Source organism: Neoarius graeffei, chromosome 1 (assembly GCF_027579695.1).
Source record: "Neoarius graeffei isolate fNeoGra1 chromosome 1, fNeoGra1.pri, whole genome shotgun sequence".
Lineage (NCBI taxonomy): Eukaryota > Metazoa > Chordata > Actinopteri > Siluriformes > Ariidae > Neoarius > Neoarius graeffei.
Genome location: NC_083569.1, coordinates 23,507,927 through 23,526,687, shown reverse-complemented (window position 1 = coordinate 23,526,687; position 18,761 = coordinate 23,507,927). Strand labels below are relative to the sequence as shown.

Genomic DNA, 18,761 nt, shown 5'->3' with positions numbered 1-18,761 from the left:
TCATAATTTATGTAACTTTGATTTTGTCTGCCAGTGAAACTGAATTGCAAACAGGTATTGAAGGGAAATAAAAATCACAAAACCATCCATCCGTTATCTGTAGCCACTTATCCAGGTTGCAGGTGAGCTGCAGCCTATCCCAGTTGACTATGGGTGAGCGGCAGGGTACACCCTGGACAAGTCACCAGATCATCGCAGGCACATAGAAACAAACAACCATTCAGACTCATGGTCAATTTGGAGCTACCAATTAGCCTAACCTGCATGTCTTTGGACTGTGGGGGAAACCGGTGCACCCGGAGGAAACCCACACAGATAACATGCAAACTCCACACAGAAAGACCCTCGTCAGCTGCTGGGCTCAAACTGAGGACCTTCTTGCTGTGAGGCAACAGTGCTAACCACAACACCACCATGCTGCCTCACAAAACCATAACATAACCATAAAATGTTTGCAATTTAAATCCATGTGTTCCGTTTATTGTTGCTCCATGCGAGGACATAGATCCTGAAGGAGCCACACTCGCTGTATAGCACTTGATAGCAAGCTGGCTCACACTGATTTGTGTGTGTTTTTCTCCTTATTCAGGCTGATGCTTCCAGCAGTCTGCTCACCACGTGAAGACAGTTTGACCAGGCACCTCATGTTTATTTTGAGTGGAAATATGTTAACTGAGTGTCTGTCTTTTTATTCCGTTTCCTGACAAATATCACTCGGAAGGTACTGCATGAAGGCCAGCCATGTAACTGATTGCCTCTTGCATGTTTTTTTGCTGTCTTGCTTTTCAATAAATCACTCTTACCTGCTGAACTGCTAGTCTTGCTTTTGAGTCCGGTCATCTCGACACACTTAACGTTTAGTTTATTACACAGGGTTTGGCATGCAGATATAACGAGCATGGCATTTAATTATCAAAGCCAACTTTAGTGTTTCCTGAACGATTTCTTTTACAAAAAATGCCTGTGCATATACCGACAAATGAACTGTAAATTATCAAACAGCTCTTTTACATTACCCACGGGGGAAAAAAAAAAACTTGGACACAATCTTATTTTAAAATAACATGCAATATTTGTATAGATGAACAATTGTACATATGCATTTAAGACATTTAAAAAAATTGATGGATTTAAAACACTTTTTAGATTTAAGTATAATTTTTGTGTTAGATTATAAATTAATCTATGTAAGTCAATCATATAAGGACTCTTTCATCTGTACAGTTGTTACTCTGAAGTCAGTGAATCAAACATGTGATGTACTGCATTTCACTCTGATTTGGACAAGGCAAAACTAGTTTTAGGAGTAAAAGTGCCCCGAGTGTGTATAGACCTCTGTTCACTTGCAGTTCAAAAGAAATAACATTACATGCATAATCCACATGTTGCACTTCACAAAGAATCTTAAATAGTCAAATAAGTCATAAAGGAGATAAATTAATAAAAAAAATGCCAGAAACAAATGATGTACATCCTTGCCCAGAGAACTGAGTGTGGGAGGGGGTTCAGAAGTGATGTATATAGAGTATGTGAAATTAAAAACAAATCAAAAGTGGCTCAAATCTGATTCAAAAGATCAGTTTGACAAAAAAAAAACAGTACAACTTCATTCAAAAATTGTAATGTGAACACATTAAATAAGATCATGGTAAGAATGTACAATCAAACCATTTCGAAAATACGAAGTACCAAATTAAATTTGGACTGATGTGACCATTTTGAATTCAGGACACACAAACACTAATACAGAAGATGAAACCATTTCTTATGCTCTTATTTGACTGTCTTTGAGTAGGCACATTAATTGACACTGGAGGTAGCTTTCCTTAAGTTACTTCTCTGGTCACTAATCACATCCAGAGGTAACAATTCAACATGGAAGAAATAAAACATGCTGTTATTGGAAAATAACCAACAGTGACAGAGCATGAGATATTCCCTGATGCAAAGTGGCCACTTCATTAGTTGATCGTTACTTTAAGACATGAAGTGTCTTATTTCCAGTTTTTCCTCAGTTGCTAATGTGGCAGGGTCCAGTGCTTGGTGACAGTGACGGACTGAGCGGTCTGGCATTTGGGCACATGCCAGAGGGGCCGCGGCCCCGACAATGCCCATCGTGGCCCCGCAACCGCATTGCCGCGGCCCACCCTCAGCTACTCGGTCACTACGTGCCTTCGTCATCTTAAAAATTCCACCCTGTTGACATATCAAGCAAGATATGTTTGCTATTTATACCACTTACAACTCCATATATTACAGTGACGGTGGCACCATGATGATGTGTTTCAGGTTTTACATTAGCCTATTTTATTTTGCCGGGAAATTTCTTCCTACGATGTAAAAAATGTGCACAGTTTAAAATAAAACAAACATATCTGTATTTTGTATTTGTTTGCGACAACTGAAGTAAAGCACTGCCTTGTGGGAATTTCATTTAGCCTACCGCCAAACTGACAGAAATAGAACGTTGAAGATTCAAAATTCTGTAGCCTACTTCAGCGTTGTGGTAGTGGTCAAGTTGATGTTGGTCAAAGTAGAAGAGGAGATAAATGGACGGTAGAGGTCGGATACTTACCATAGTTTAGTAAAATGAATCGAGGAGGCACTAAACGACACAAGGGGGGAGCGGAGAAAAAGAGGGAAAAATTGAAGAGAGCACTGCTGTCGGGGGGCGAAAAATGTGCGAAACTGGAGGTGTTTTTTTCATCTACTGCAACCTCAACTAGCAGCGCTAGCATTGATGTTGGTGACACTGGTGAGGAGGGATATGATGAGCAAGAACAAAATGATCAAAAGGAGGATGAACAAAATGAGCAAAAAGAGGATGAACAAGACATGGTGATGATGGTGGATAATGAATGCATGGAACTGGCAGTGGCAACCAACACACAACAAGCTCGTGGTGGGTCTGACTGTGTATTAGCCGGTGCAACTGAGATGGAGACCGATGCTGCAGGAGGAAGCATTGCAAATGTTGAAGGTAAGACACTTTTTTTTAATTATGGCTGGGTTGAGCATTGATTTCCATGATTTTAATGCAGTTGTTTAATGTGTGGGGCTGACGTCTGCCGCTGTTACCTGATGTGCTTTGTGTGTGTAGCCCACTGTTTTGTTTTGTTTGTATTCTGCATGGCTCTGTGCTGGCATGTTGTGGTTGTGGACTAAAGTCACGATTGATGGGGTAATCTGAGCGTTATGTATGGCATTGCACGTGTCCATAAATGCTTAATGTATAAATGCTTCATGTGTGGTGGCGTTGTTAGACCTAATTTCAACATAGGCCTGCCTGTGACCATGACACTCTCTTGCGATTATGACCCCCCCTTTTTTTTTTGGTTCAAATGCGTTCCACGGTCTACGGGGCCGCTTGTAGGTGCAAAATGCCAGGGCCGTTTTTTTTATCCCAGTCTGTCACTGATGGCATGTGAGAAAAGTTCTCTCCAAGGCCTGCCATACAGTCACAGTTTGCAACCACAATCTTGCCATTTTATTCACTGACAATCCACGGAGTTAGAAGTTTTTCAGTCGTTCTTTGCGAGTGCTTAACCTGGAATAGAACAGAGGTTGTATTCATTCATGTAACTTGCTTGCGAGTTTACTTCTGGTGAATGAAGTGGTGGTCAGGCAAACTGATTTGGCTGCTGGCATGAAAAGAGTTAGTGAAACTGTCTCCGATTCTTGCTTTTTCTAGGCATCTTTGCGGTGATTGCTAGGATGCTACAGGTTTTAGTATTGGGTGTAAACAAACCACAGCTGCTGGATTCTCAATCCCTCCTGCCCTTCTCTTTCAGTAAACAATAAGTTTTTTTTTTTTTAGTTTTTTTTATTATAACAGAGAAAATGCTGTGAGAAGGTACATTCGAACATCCATGTAGGTAAACCTTGGCCACGAATGGACATTACTCCAGTCGTTTTGAGTAATTTTGCATGGATCATAACCATAAATAAACTAACTTCTGCATGTATCTATCCTTTGCTTCTCTTATTCCAGCAATCCAGTAGTAAAGCTTTTTTTCATGGTAGCTTTCTTTGAACTGCAGATGTCTGACATCTTCAATATCACTTGCCTTCAGTATATAAACAAAGTTCACTTCTCCCCCAGGACAAGGGCAGTAACGGTTGCTAATGTAAGTGTGACATCAGTGCAAGGGGTCTGTTGCAAATTTTGGCAATGTGGCACAAAGTTATAGAAGGGAACTTATTTATAATCTCACTGTCTGGTGTGACCCAGATGAGGATGGGTTCTCTTTTGAGTCTGGTTGCTCTCAAGATTTCTTCCTCATGTCATCTCGTGGAGTTTTTGGTTGTTTCTCAGAGACAAACTCTTAAATGTTATTAAAAAAAAAAAAACTTCAAGATTGTTTCCCAGCAAAACAAGTCCTAGCCACTGATGTAAGCGGTTCTTGGTTCTAGACCAGCAACAATTTGGTGGCACTCTGGGACCAGTTTTCCTGGCTGAGAGCTGGTTCTTTGGCTGTGGAAACTTCAAGAACTGGCTCAAGATTAGGTACCAGCTCAGAACCAGCCCTCAGTGGAAAAGTGGTGACTTGGTGGACAAGTGGTCGTTAAGGATCAGCAGAGGGGCTTCAAGGTTCTGCTTTGGGCTGAATCTATGATAGATAGGTGTTTGCTTGAGGTTCCATAGCTCAGTGGTTAGAGCACTGATCTTATAAATCAGGGGTGGTGAGTTCAATTCTCACTGGTGCCTTTGACCTACCTTCTGAAGATAGAGAGTTCTGATCTGAAATATTGGGGCTGAGGGCACATGTCTGTATTATTCCTTGCTTATAAGTTTTCACTGTTTCTTCAAAACAGTTCTGCTCAATTCTCTATCAGTGAGCCAGTTGATATCAACAAAAAGACTGCAGCTAAAACTCTAAAGGATTCTTATCATGCTGCACATATTTGTGAGTTCCTGGTTACACAATTATAATTTTGGACTATGTGCTGCTCATGATTTTTCATCACCTGAAGACCACTTTCTGCTGGGGAGAATGGCTCCACATGGACAGTTTGAAGATCAGTGAGAATATTGTGGATGAGACTGAGGACCTGAAGGTGTCTTTCATGTGCAATTTCTGCAAAACACTTTGCACCCAAGTCTCCATTAATGCACAGTTGATAACATCAACAAAAAAAAAAGACTTCAAGGGGGACCACGTGACTATGGCTGGCAAGAAGACATTTTTGGACAGCATGCAGTCATCTTATCAGAGAAGTTTGCTTTTTATCCAGTTGTCTTTAGGTTTAAACTTTTTATTTGATCTGATTATTATTATTTATTTATTTTTTAGTTCTAAAAAAAATTACTGAGGTCCAGACCTCAGTAACCTCATAGCTGGTGACAGACATGATTTTCTCATATCATCATCTCTAGCCACTTTATCCTTCTACAGGGTCGCAGGAAAGCTGGAGCCTATCCCAGCTGACTACAGGCAAAGGGCAGGGTACACCCTGGACAAGTCGCCAGGTCATCACAAGGCTGACACATAGACACAGACAACCATTCACACCTACAGTCAATTTAGAGTCACCAGTTAACCTAACCTGCATGTCTTTGGACTGTGGGGGAAACCGGAGCATCCGGAGGAAACCCCACACGGACAACATGCAAACTCCGCACAGAAAGGCCCTCGCCAGCCACGGGGCTCAAACCCAGACCTTCTTGCTGTGAGGCAACAGCGCTAACCACTACACCACCGTGCCACCCCAGACATGATTTTAATACAGTATCTAAAGTATCTAAGGTTTGTCCAAAAAGTCACAAGATTGGTCGCTAGTCGCTTTGTTTTTTATTTAAAAAAGTCACTAAGTTGGCAATAATGCTTCGAGAACTGACTGTTCACTTGTTGCCTAATATTTCCCACTTCTTGACAGGTGCCATTGTAATGAGATAATCAATGTAATTCACTTCACCTGCCAGTGGTGTTAATGTTATGGCTGATCGGTGAATATAAATGCACTATGCATGTATGACTGAAGAACAGATCGAGCCTATATAATTGTGTAAAGTGTTATTTATATAATGACAGAAGTCTATATCTCTGGGGTGTGTGTGCAGGATTCTAGTACTTGGCCCACAATAAGATAATTGACTGTGCCATCTTGTGTAGAAAGGAGAAAGACTTTAACACACCATGGTTATTATCTATCTATCTATCTATCTATCTATCTATCTATCTATGCGCATGCGATTGGGATGTATAGTAGATTTACAATAATTAAACTATCATACTATTCATTACCTGGTGCGTAAAATCCGTAATGTGAATGATGAGGTATGAACGTCCCAGCAGGCATTGAGCTTGGTGAGCCCTCATGGATGTGCCTGCAGCTGGATTGGTGCGAACACTGCGAGTTCATCAGGAAGTGGTGGAACCCAGAGCCTGGATTGCCATGGCCCATTACAGATGCTTGGGAGGGTTTGGATGTCCTGTCACAATCCGTCACATTCTGTGAGCCATCACCATGATGGTTGTGAAGAGTTTCCTCAACCAAGACTGAATCTAAACACAGTTCAAAAAAAAAAAAACATCCACTTCCTTCCCAATGTGTGTTTCGAATTTTCGAATGAAAGACTGGGGTGAATAATCACTCCGAGGTCTTTTACTGCTACACGTGAAGAAACAGAAAGGCCATCCAGAGTTACTGTGGAATCAGAAAACTTACTTCGAGCTGCATGTGGTCCCAGGACAAGTACTTCCGTTTTGTCAGAGTTAAGCAGAAGCAAATTAATAAGCATCCAGTGCCTAATGTCCTTTACACATTCCTCAATTCAGGTGCAGAAAAAGAAATCCAAACAAATTTTTCATTTATTTGCCAACTTTACAGTGTATTCGAGCACATCACACACAGCAAGGCAGGAATTTTCTGATGTCACTTTCATTAGACTCGCACTTTAAGAAAGACAAACTCCAGCAACATCCCTGATACCCCAGTCCAGATCGACCATTTAAGGTAAAGCCTGGGCTCGTCCGGGAGTTGAACCCGGGACCTCTCGCACCCTAAGCGAGAATCATACCCCTAGACCAACTAGCTAAAGCAAAGGATAAATTAGGGAAAAAAATCCGTCCGCTTCTTTCTCCGTGGCAAAAGGTTCGATGTCATCCTAATCCAAAGAGCCAACGATTGAGGACGAGTTCGAAGAGCTTTCGTGTCTTTTTCAAAAGACTCGGTATCAAGAACGCACGCCACTGCAGAGAATAGGATACAGTCCGTGTGGAAACAAAAGAACGGACTGGCGCAAACGATGTCACGCGTGCAGCGCCGCCGACCTGTAAATCGCTGCGAACTAATAATGGCGGCCGAGCTTTGAGTGATTTTTGGAACAGAATTCAGATGCAAAAAAACAGTTTTCAAAATCATTTTTTGATTTATCAGGCAACTTTACAGTGTATTTGAGCACGTCACACCTTCTGATGCAACTTTCATGAGATGAGCACTTGAAGAACAATTCAGCCAAGTGAAATCCCTGATACCCCGGTCCAGATCGACCATTTAAGGTAAAACTTGGGCTTGTCCGGGAGTTGAACCCAGGACCTCTCGCACCCAAAGCGAGAATCATATCCCTAGACCAACAAGCCAACCTACAACTCAAGAAAAGGGGGGGGGGACACCACCGTCCGCTTCTTTCCCAATGTGCAAAATTCACAGCTTTAATGCAGCCCCGGCTGTGTCATATATAATCACACAGACCCAGTCTACCATAGAAACAATATAAGCAGCCGTTCACCAATGAAAATACATTTCTAGAGAAAACAAATAGTGTTAGCTTAAAGTTTAGAGGCATCTATGATCTAATAATGATGCTCTCAATTTTATAAAATTAAACTTTGCCTTAGGATGTAGCATAAGCGAATATTTTTGCCTCGAGCCCCAGGAAAAAGTTGTCAATAATTATTTAGGTTTTCAGTCCAGTGATCAGAATATTTTTAAAGAAATATTGCTGCTGGCTCATCCAAGTTTCATACTTCATTGAAATGTGCTTTGATTTGTTTATTTGTATGTTGGTCACATTTGCTTGTGTTTCTAAACTTACACTTTTGTAATGTCAGGGTTCAAAGCTCACACAGCTGCAGTCACGTGACCACACCTTTTGCTATGACTTAGTGTTCCGACTGATTCATAAATCACAACAAAGGAAGGAGGACAAGGACAGAGACTGAAGATCTTAATTCATTTACTTAAAGAAAATAGAAATATTTACAAAATGAATGTATGGTGTGAGTAAGGCAATTAATCAGTAGTGTTAGACAGTGCAAGCATGTGATGATAGTGGAATGAAGAGCTGTAACATGAAAGAAAAACCAAATACAAAACAAAGCCATAACAAATAACCAAACCCAAGACAGCAGGTGATGAGCTCCAAGCCCCCACCATTTCCCAGAGGCTCCTCCTTTTAAAGGAGATCCCAGGTGTTTCCGTAATGAGCTCCTCAGCCACAACTCCAAGCATCACAGCGGCAGCGCTGAGAGTCTCCCAGCCTCCAATCCAGTGTCACTAACCTGATCCAGTGTTCAGTGCAGCTCAGGTTTCTCTGCACTGACCGCAAATCTTTCACCTTTTACTAAACATTTCCGGGGAGAGGGATGTTAATGAGCTCAGCTTATTTTTGCAGGCTTTGCTCTGGTAGAGCTGGACATGTTTCATGGTCAAATGTTAGAAATATCGAGCCTTTTGCATGGAAACCACCGGAGGTGGAAAAACCCGGGTGCAGAAAGTAAAAACCCTGCCACATTTTTGCTCCAGCCAATTCAATGAACCAGCTGATCCTAATTACCACATCCCCTAAGCCAGGTTGATGAGCTAATTGGTGAAATCACCTGTGTTGAGAGCACAGGCAGAAGGAAAACCTAAGCAGGACTTTTACTCTGTCAATCCAGTTTTTCCACCTCTGGAAACCACACACACACACACACACTATGACGCTCTCTTCAAAAGGATCCAGCTGTTGGGGGCGGAGTCTAGCTGTGTTTACTTTTCTGGAGTTTAATATTTGGAAGTGGTTTATTTAAAGCTGTTCACTACAAACTTTTATTGCTTCTCGGCCTTTTGGCTAAGATCAAGTGTAGTATCTGTTCTTATCAGTTTAATATCTGATATGTTCTCTAAGTGAGGATGATATATTAAAGCAGATTTTTAGAACAGGGAGATGGAATAAGGGCTTGTTCTTTCTACTCCATGCATCAACCTGGAATTGCAGTATTTCCAGGAATTGTGCCCTTGTTTAAAAACTAAAAAGAAAAAAAAAAGGGTAAACTTTTTTTTCTTAAATAGGTTAGTTTAATGTTTGTGTTTTCTTTGAACTGGGGCTTGCTTTTTCTATTCCATGTATCTGCGTGATATTATAGTAGTCCTAGAAAGAGTTATTTTGTTCAAAAAGTTTAAAAAAAATTCTTTTTTTTGTCTGGTCTCCTGTTTTCTGGTTTTCTCCATGTTTAACAAGCAACTGGACTGTTAGTCTGCAGTAATACTTTTTCATGAGACAGATCACATAACATCTACCTTCTGCTTTCTTTCTTTTTATTTACTTACTGGCTTATTTATTTCTCTGCCTGTTTGCAATGGCTAAGAAAGCTGTAAAGATGCAAGAGATTGGCCCAGGCCACCTTACCCTGGACCAACTTTCTGGACTTCCAGTAGTGTTTTCACCAACATCACCAAAGCATGAAAGTTCGAGATGTGTACCATATTAGAGGTTTTGATTTCTGTAAACAGTGTTTCTATTTCATTCAAGAAAAAAAAATCACAATTTTTGTAATGGTATTGGTTAAAGAAACTTGCAATAAGAAGACAGAAACTGCTAGAAAGCCTAGAGCCCAGTGTAAGAGCCTACTATCTGGGGAAACTGCAGTTAATCAACAGCCTGGAACCATATGAAATGGGAGAGGAACTGAGTGAAAACAACGTGTTACTGCCGGCTGTAATATACCCAGACATCATCAACTACTTAATTTTTTTTTTTTTGCCAAGTCCATACACTGCTGAGGATCTGAAGTGTTTCAAGGGACTAGAAGCCTAGAACCAGATGTGCTGTGACTGAGTCAGGGAATGAAAAGCACAGAAATTTTGTGACAAATGTCTGGTGAAAGCAAAGGTGTGTACTGTGTACATTACATGTACAGTGATATACTGTAGATCATGTGTGCACATCCCCTGTGGGCCGACCTCAGCTGACAGCAGATGGCTGATTGTGATTTTTAACTTTAGCTTACTCTCAAGAGAACATACAGAAGCACCATCACGGCTAGACAGGAGAAATATGGTGTTATGTTTAATTTTAAGACATAGATCAAAACTTAAAAAAAAAACCCCTCATACCTGATACAAAGTGAACTGAACACACTCTTATGTTGTGCGGATTTTTGTCGGTCAGATCCTGGTGTAGTGTGGCAAGCCAGAGACGACGACACTCCTCTGACAATTTTCTGTTTTCCTCCCCCTGATTTTCGATTATTTTAGGTAATCGGTAGAAGTACAGATGTTTCTCGCAATCTAAGCGATTATGGCAACCCAAAACTGTGCAGTAATTCACCATTATTTGGTTTGTTTATCGAAACACTCACAAAGATTGCTTTGCTGTTGATGTGTCCAATGCCTCCAATATGGCCGACTTCCGGTTTGATGACGCATGTGAAAACACTCTATACAGTTTCACTAGCCTGATCCAGTGTTAAGTGTAGCTCAGGTTTCTCTTCATTGATGCATAAATCTTTCGCCTTTTACTAAAGATTTCTGTGGAGAGGAATGTTAATGAGATCAACTTATTTTTGCAGGCTTTGCTCTGATAGAGCTGTAAATTTTTGGTGGTCAAATGTTAGAAATATCAAGCTTTTTGCATGGACCCCCCCCCCCCCCACACACACACACACACAAAAGCCCCTTTCACCATATTTTTTTTTTATATGACTTTGATCTATAGCTGTCAAAGGCCTCTGCCTTAAAACCGGTTACCGCTGTGACGTCAAGCACTCAGGGCTGGCTGGCTCAGCGGGGCAGCTCGAATGCCAACTTTGTGGTCAATTTTAACTCTCAAAAATATATATTTTTATTCCCATTTATGCAGCAAACAAGAGTCAAGGACGGAGATATTATCCACTCAGAAATGTATTTAAAAATAAAGGTTCTGCGTATCTCATTTAAGCATGTTAGTGGGTTTTTTTTTTTTTTTTTTAAATTAACATGAAAACATCTACAGAAGTAAAGTTGTGCATTCTGAAACAGTGCAGGAAGTTTTAAGTTTTTTAGACAAAAAAAATACACAGTCATGGTGTATTAGTCAAGGATTTTACTATTTTAGAATTGCAAAACTGTCTTCAAGGTTTTAAACAAGGAAAGTCTCCAGGAGCGGTTGGACTCCCTCTGGAATTTTATCAAACCATTTGGGATATTTTAGCAAATTATATTTTGACTGATTTTAAAGAATTTGAAAGGCTGGCTCAACTTCCAGACAGTTTCAGGATAGGGATAGTTGTTTTACTGCGCAAAAAAAGGTGACAAGACAGACTTGAGGAACTGGAGACCGATCATCCTTTTAAATTTTGATTGTAAGCTTTTAAGCAAACTATCACGATGTATGTCAACAGTTTTAGAAGACGTGATCCACCCAGATCAAGCCTGTGCCATCCTCCTGAGGAAGATCACGGACAGCCGAGTGCTTGTTCGAGACACCATCTGTTTTGCGAGGGACAGAAACTTTTGGCTATTAGTTATAAATTTAGACTTTGAGAAAGCCTTTGATCGGGTCTCATACCAGTATCTTTTTCAGGTACTGGAAAAGGCGGGTTTTCCAGGGAGGTTTAAAGAGTGGGTGGGTCTGCTGTATCAAGATATTTGCAACAGAATTTTGGTAAATGGGCACCTCACAAAAGTGATTGATGTTCGCTCTGGTGTCCACCAGGGATGCCCATTATCTTCACTCCTGTTCATAGCCTATATTGAGCTGCTGGCGCAGATCTTGAGAAAGGACAAAAAAGTTCTCTCCAAAGCCTGCCATACAGTCACAGTTTGCGACCACGAGCTTGCCATTTTATTCACCGACAATCCACAGAGAAGTTTTTCAATTGTTCTTTGCAAGTGCTTAACCTGGAATAGAACAAAGCTTGTATTCAGTCACGTGACTTTTGCTTGCAAGTTTAATTCCAGTGAAGTGGTGGTCAGAGAAACTGATTTGGCTGCTGGCATGTAAAGAGTTAGTGAAACTGTCTCCGATTCTTGCTTTTTGTAGGCGTCTTTGTGGTGATTGCTAAGATGCTGTAAGTTTTAATATTGGGTGTAAACAAACCATAGCTGCTGGATTCTCAATCTTCCCTGCCCTTCTCATTCAGTAAACAATAAGGGTTTTTTATTATTATTTTTATTCTCATCTCATTATCTCTAGCTGCTTTATCCTGTTCTACAGGATCGCAGGTAAGCTGGAGCCTATCCCAGCTGACTACAGGCAAAAGGCGGAGTACACCCTGGACAAGTCACCAGGTCATCACAGGGCTGACACATAGACACAGACAACCATTCACACTCACATTCACACCTACGGTCAATTTAGGCTACATTTACACTAGACCGTATCTGTCTCGTTTTCTTCGCGGATGCACTGTCCGTTTACATTAAACCGCCTGGAAACGCCTGGAAACGGGAATCCGCCAGCGTCCACGTATTCAATCTAGATCGTGTCAGCTCCGGTGCTGTGTAAACATTCAAAATATGCGGATACGCTGTGCTGAGCTATAGCTGGCGTCTCATTGGACAACGTCACTGTGACATCCACCTTCCTGATTCGCTGGCGTTGGTCATGTGACGCGACTGCTGAAAAACGGCGCGGACTTCCGCCTTGTATCACCTTTCATTAAAGAGTATAAAAGTATGAAAATACTGCAAATACTGATGCAAATACTGTCCATTGTGTAGTTATGATTGTCTTTAGGCTTGCCATCCTTCCACTTGCAAGTAGTAAGTGATATGCGCTGGGATCTCACACACAGTGGCTCAGTCCCGAATCGTGGCTTGTGCACTTCACTCGCGCGCTGTGTGAGCTGCGCAGGGCCGGAGTGCGCACCCTCCAGAGGTCACTCGGTGTTCAGGGCGGAGTGATTTGGAGCGCAGGATGCCTGCGGAGCCGAGCGTATCCGTGTATTGGTGTTGCTGTGTGCACGGCTAACGGTTTTAGTGTAAACGCGAATCGTTTTAAGAACGTTAATCTGATGATCCGCTGATTCGACGTAATGTAAACGTAGCCTTAGAGTCACCAGTTAACCTAACATGCATGTCTTTGGACTGTGGGGGGAAACCGGAGCACCCGGAGGAAACCCAAGCAGACACGGGGAGAACATGCAAACTCAGCACAGAAAGGCCCTCACCGGCCATGGGGCTCGAACCCGGACCTTCTTGCTGTGAGGTGACAGCGCTAACCACTACACCATTGTCATCGCTTCAATCATTTTGAGTAATTTTGCATGGATCAATAGATAGGTACTTGTTTAAGGCTCCATAGCTCAGTGGTTAGAGCACTGGCCTTGTAAACCAGGGGTGGTGAGTTCAATTCTCACTGGGACCTTTGACCTACCTTCTGAAGGTAGAGAATTGTGACTGAGAAAGAGTGGTGCATTATCATTTGTTGCTTGAGAGCTCTTACTGTTTCTTCTACTCAGTTCTCTATCAGTGAACGAGTTGATATCAACAAAAAGACTGCAGCTAAAACTCTAAAGGATTCTTATCATGCTGCACGTATTTGTAAGTTCCTGGTTACACAATTTCAATTTTGGACTATATAGCACTTGGGAACTTGGGACAAGAAGTCTATGAGATATGCATGGAAAAAGCACGAGGTTGAGAAAATTACATTAAAAAAAAAAGAACCAAAAACACTGGTTAGATTTTTTTGGTTGTAGTTCTCATCACCTGAAAACCACTGGCTACTGCTCAGTGTGTTGAGCCAGAATGTACAGCCCACAGCCCACTCTATGATTGACACACCACATTATTTAAAATGTGTGTCCATTTTTTTGTGAGGCAAATAGTAAACAGAAGCTAACTGCAGCTAGGAACTAAAGTTGTGAGTGATGTTATGGCAGTTTCTGTGGGCTCTATTGAGGATTGGCACAGGAGCTTCAAGGTTCTGCTGTGGCCCCAATCTTCAGCTGCTGTGAAAGAGTCAAGGCTCAGTAGTAAGAGCACTGCTCTCATAAACTAGAGATTGTGAGTTTGATCCTTGCTGGGGCCTGTAAGGGACGCTTTGAGTGTAGAAAGGTGATCCAGACAAAAGAGGGAATATTGAGAAGGTTAGCAAGTGCTGCTCATGATTTCACATCACCTGAAGACCATTTACTGCTGGTGAGAATGTCTCCATATGGACAGTTTAAAGATCAGTCTGATTACTGTGGATGAGACTGAGGGCTTGAAGGTGTCTTTGGTGTGCAATTTCTGCAGAACACTTTGCATTCAAGTCTCCATCAATGCACAGTTGATAACATCAAAAATGGACCATGTGATGATGGCTGGCGAGAAGATGTGTTTGGAGAGCAAGCAGTCATCTTATCAGGGAAGTTCACTCTTTTTAATCAGTTGCCTTTTTTCATTAGTTCTGAAAAAAAAAATTACTGAGGTCTGGACCTCAGTGACCGCATAGCTGGTGACGGACATGATTTTAGTACAGCCTAATTCCCAATAAAGCTGTTCTCATTTACATTGTTTTCTGTTTCTGTTATCAGGCAATGGAATGAGTATGAAATAGTGACTAAAACGTGGCCTATTAAAACAACATGTTCACCAGCAGTCACATCCAAGCCATTTTCACGCTGCTGCTCTGCATTGAGAAAATTCCTATTTTATAACCTCAGTGTCATCTGACAAAATCAGCATGCAGATAATTTTAAAGAAAACAACTGTGCAGTGATAGTTACTATATTTCCATATAAAATGATTACTGAGAGAAAGTTTGAAGAGACAAGGTGTTTTCCTTAATTTTTCTCTCCCACAGTGCACAGCCTCTGTCTGCCTGGGAAACCAACCACAAGAAGGATGTTTCGTTTTCAGTCAGGGATGATTCGGCCTCATCTGCCCTGTAGTGAATAAACCTTTTAATCCTCTGGAGACAAAGATATCATCTTTCGAAAGTAGCTAAGATTTGTCCAAAAACTCACAAGATTTGTCGCTAGTCGCTTTTTTTAATTTAAAAAAGTCACTAAGTTGGCAATAATGCTTCGAGAACTGACTGTTCACTTGTTGCCTAATATTTCCCACTTCTTGACAGGCACCATTGTAACGAGATAATCAATGTAGTTCACTTCACCTGCCAGTGGTGTTAATGTTATGGCTGATCAGTGAATATAAATGTACTATGTATGTATGACTGAAGAACAGATCGAGCCTATATAATTGTGTAAAGTGTTATTTATATAATGACAGAAGTCTATATCTCTGGGGTGTGTGTGCAGGATCCTAGTACTTGGCCCACAGTAAGATAATTGACTATGCCATCTTGTGTAGAAAGGAGAAAGACTTTAACACACCACAGTTATCTATCTATCTATCTATCTATTTTCTTTCACTCATCCCTACCACTTTGCCACATTTTGCACAGATAAAAATGGATGCTAGGAATAAGAAGTATTTTTTGTGGACCTTTCTGGAAAGCTTTCTAGCTCATGTAGATGAGCAGATTATTAAATATTCTGTTAGCAGGATGGGAGGGAACATGCTTAAAGTCGGTAGTTTTTTAAAATTCATATTTTCTGGTAAAGATCCTCAACTGAGGTAAGGGAAACTCTGATGATGGTTCCAGTGGTTTCCATTATGTGTTCTAGCGGCTTGTGCTTTGACACAGAATGCAGTTTTCAGAGAAGATACTCACAGAGCTGCACAGGATGCTGTCTATGGTGCCCCTAAATGTATTGAAGCTGGGAGGGCTGAGGTTTGCTTCCCTGTCTCTGCAGAAAAGTGAGACAATGTTGGGATTTTCTGGCACAGATAAGATCCTCTGTCATGTGCACCCCAAGACTGTCTCCATGATCACACTAGCAGAAGAGCACAGATTGATCAGCGTGGGACTGTGAGTCCTACTGGGGTCAAAAATCATCTTTTTTGTTTTCCTCCATGGATTGTTGCTTCTACTTTAGTCCTCTGACCCACTTCACCTTCTCTCTGTATGTTGGCTCATACAATTTAATGACAATAAAATACAATTAAATTCAGTTTTACCTGAAGAATGCTTTTAACAATGGACAAAGTGAGAAATAAAGTCTGTGTTAACATCATAGGATAGAAAGGAGGGAGACAGTGAAGAGAGGGATCTCTCCTGACCAGAGCACGTATGTATGAGTGTGTGAGCAAGTGAATGAGATTAGTAAAGCTGAAAAGCAGCCCAAAGTGAGAAATAAAGTCTATGTTAACATCATTTCCCGCATGCAGCACTTCAGTATTCCACTAACATCAGAGACTTACATTATTACTTTTATTATTATTATTACAGAAAAGATTAACTAAACACAATTAGAGTGGCGGCCTAACAGTTCCTATGCAGAGAATTGTCACTCACTCAATTTGTTTGTTTGTTTGTTTTTCTCACCATCCTGTGTAACCTGTAGAGACTGGTGTGTGTGAAAATCCAGAAGCTCAGTAGTCTCTGAAATACTCAAACCAGTCTTTCTGGGACCAACAACCATGCCATGATCAAAATCACAGAGATCACACTTTTTCTTCATTCTGATATTTGATGTGAACATTACCTGAAGCTCTTGCCCTGTATCTGGATCTTTTTTTTTTGTATTATGCTGCTGCCACATACTCGGCTGATGAGATCATTGCAAGAATGTACAGGTGTTCCTAATAAAGTGGACAGTGAGTGTATAGGAAATTTAGTGTGACCAATCCACCTAAATGCATGTTTGAAAGTTTGAATCACAGAATAAATTGAAAAAAAAAATAGTGCTTGATGAAAGTTTAGAGTCATCAGCCATGAATCACATAATTTTGTGTACATGATATACATGACCCATATTCATCAAAGTTCAGTGTAATCATATCTTGCGATGGAAAAAAGGAAAAGCAAATTCCACTGGGAATTTTCTTATTTTTCCTTTTCATTATTTTTTTTGGATCTGTATGATCAAAGTCACATCTGTTTGTACATATATACCGACATACATAATAAACACATGAGCAAATGAATGAGTGAATGAATGAACAAATGAAAATTAATTACAGTAGGTTATGGGGAAACCCAGAAAAGAGTTCATTAGTTTTATTCCAGTGCAAACCAGCAAAACCTGATACAATGGATCTGGAAGTGTCATTAAAATATTTTGGAGAATGAAACATGTAGGTTTGTGAATTCATTGTGATTAATGTTGTTGTGTTAATCCCTCATTATTATTCTGTTCTATTTCCTCCAGGTGCATGTGCTACCACGAGTGTTGTTTGTGTCTGTGGTTAACCGATGAGCTGGTAAAGGGAGTAGCTTTCATCTGTGGTTTTAGAAGCTTCATGTATACCATTTGTATGTTTTTGTAAAGCCTTTCATTGACTCTGTATTACTGTGCTACTACTTCAAGAGCACAGTGATAGAGCGCAGAATCTGAGAGCTTTAGACCTCTGATAGTAAGTTCAGTGGAGTCTCTGGTGGTTTTGACTCGAATCGACGGTCATCAGGAGTGCTCTGGTCAGAACTATATGACCTCGCACCTTTATACAGTAAATACTGTGGTGCGCTGTTCGGATATTGTTTGTACCAGTAAAGCCAAATGTTATCACTGCTTGACTCATATGAACATTTCAGAGTAACAGTGTCTGTTTCTTTCCTGACAATGTTGGCATCTTCATCTGTCGACCAAATTTTGTCTGCAAAACTGCCTGTTGGTAAAGAGAATATAAATAAATAAATCAGTGAAGTATTTTTTAAATCAAATACAGACTTAAGAAATTAAGAAATTACTAGATGAAAACAAACGTGTATTAATTAATACAATGATTTAGCAGTTAAAATGTGTTGTAATAATTAATGATTGTACTAATTAATGTAATGATGAGCTGATGAAGGTTAATTACCTGTTGCGACAGTGAGAATCAGTGGGATGTATCTCACTGTGTACAGTAAATTGCATGGTTGAGCCATTTCTGAACACAGCTCTGTGAGGACTCTGTATAATAGTGCTGTATGTGCTGAACTTTCCACATGAGGGAACACATCTGTAAGAAGTGCACACCCAGGAAGTGCTGCTGTCGAACACTGTATGGACTTCCTATTGGCTCATTAATATCAATAAATAAAGTTTAAATTAAATCTGACTTCAGCCTAATCTGACCGAGTTTGGAGAAGGCCGTCTGTTTGAGTTTTGTGTCGCTGTGGGCTCCAGGGTGCAGGACGACAGTGCAGAGTCTGATACTGCAGCAGGATTACAAAGCTGGAGTAACAATACATTCATTAAAACAAATATTAACCGTGGATAATATAGTTTATGATGTATGTTAATTCTGTTGATGTACATGTTTTGCTGAAATTTATGATAATATTGTTGGAAAACAGTAATAGACGAATATGAGCCACTATAATAGATTCATTCATTTTCTATACCACTTACAGTATTCATTGCAGGTGTCAGGTGAGCTGGAGTCAATACCAGCTGACAGTGGAGGGGTATACCTTGGATAGATCACCAATCTATCGTGGGGCTAACACAGAGAAACAGACATTCACACTCACATTCACGGGCAAGTTAGAGTCCCCAGTTGACCTAATCTGCATGTCTTTGGACTGTGGGAAGAAACTG

General features: G+C 40.7%; 6 non-coding genes across 6 annotated transcripts; 5 read left to right on the top strand and 1 right to left on the bottom strand.

The window, feature by feature from the left end:
* The first annotated feature begins 4,635 nt into the window (after positions 1-4,635).
* trnai-uau (transfer RNA isoleucine (anticodon UAU)) lies at positions 4,636-4,708 on the top strand. Its single transcript has one exon. It is a non-coding gene; the product is annotated as a tRNA-Ile (tRNA).
* A 2,803-nt stretch (positions 4,709-7,511) lies between these two features.
* On the bottom strand, positions 7,512-7,583 carry trnap-ugg (transfer RNA proline (anticodon UGG)). Its single transcript has one exon. It is a non-coding gene; the product is annotated as a tRNA-Pro (tRNA).
* Positions 7,584-8,522: 939 nt separating this feature from the next.
* On the top strand, positions 8,523-8,636 carry LOC132896451 (U5 spliceosomal RNA). Its single transcript, XR_009656048.1, has one exon. It is a non-coding gene; the product is annotated as a U5 spliceosomal RNA (small nuclear RNA).
* Positions 8,637-9,035: 399 nt separating this feature from the next.
* On the top strand, positions 9,036-9,227 carry LOC132897125 (U2 spliceosomal RNA). Its single transcript, XR_009656248.1, has one exon. It is a non-coding gene; the product is annotated as a U2 spliceosomal RNA (small nuclear RNA).
* Positions 9,228-10,679: 1,452 nt separating this feature from the next.
* On the top strand, positions 10,680-10,794 carry LOC132895666 (U5 spliceosomal RNA). Its single transcript, XR_009655804.1, has one exon. It is a non-coding gene; the product is annotated as a U5 spliceosomal RNA (small nuclear RNA).
* Positions 10,795-13,479: 2,685 nt separating this feature from the next.
* Positions 13,480-13,552, top strand: trnat-ugu (transfer RNA threonine (anticodon UGU)). The gene has a single exon. It is a non-coding gene; the product is annotated as a tRNA-Thr (tRNA).
* The last annotated feature ends 5,209 nt before the right edge of the window (positions 13,553-18,761 follow it).